This window comes from Galeopterus variegatus, unplaced genomic scaffold (genome assembly GCF_000696425.1).
Source record: "Galeopterus variegatus unplaced genomic scaffold, G_variegatus-3.0.2 Scaffold3160, whole genome shotgun sequence".
In the NCBI taxonomy this organism is placed as follows: Eukaryota; Metazoa; Chordata; class Mammalia; order Dermoptera; family Cynocephalidae; genus Galeopterus; species Galeopterus variegatus.
The window spans coordinates 177,391-178,031 of record NW_007729271.1 but is presented as its reverse complement, the minus strand read 5'-3'; the positions used below and the strand labels follow the sequence as shown (position 1 = coordinate 178,031).

The 641-nt window shown below is 37.0% G+C and overlaps 1 protein-coding gene across 1 annotated transcript in view; it reads right to left on the bottom strand.

The window, feature by feature from the left end:
* SGCG (sarcoglycan, gamma (35kDa dystrophin-associated glycoprotein)) overlaps positions 1-641 on the bottom strand; it is a 63,241-nt gene that overhangs the window by 32,021 nt on the left and 30,579 nt on the right. The window lies entirely within an intron of this gene.

Genomic DNA, 641 nt, shown 5'->3' with positions numbered 1-641 from the left:
GCTGGGCTAGGATAAGGCTCATTTGACTGACTCTCTGTGAAGGGGGACTTGGGTTTGAAGCAATCCGGGCTGTGGTTTAGACTGCTTTCTCTACACATTTTATTGCCCTGCTGTCACATAATACTCTACCAAGAACTCAGCTGTTCTTTGCACACATTATCCACTTAATCCAGCAACGATAGTGCAGTAGATATTATCAGCCCAGTTTTAAAAGTTAGGGAACAGCCAACAGAGACTAAGTAATTTGCCTGAGATCATGCAGCTAGTAATTGTTGACATAAGAACAGAGCCCAAATTCTCCATACTATACAACAGTGGATTTCTGATGACAAAGGCACTCAGGCTACTTCATCTGTTATTTATTAGGCAATAATCAATTTCTTTAAATTAGTTTTCCTAGTGTATTTTAGTAAGAAAACCAGGGACACATTGCTATTGGTTTTCAGACTAGTACAGAAAAGTACTGAAATAGATTTAAACAAGTGTCTGACTATTTATGTTTTCTAGTCTTTTCAGAAGCTCAGCAAATGAATTTAGAATATGTTCTGAACTTATTTTCATAAGATTTCTTCTTTTCAGTCCTAAAAATGAGTCCTATGAGAACCCTGTTCAGCCATTAGTGAACAAGAGCAAAGTTTTTT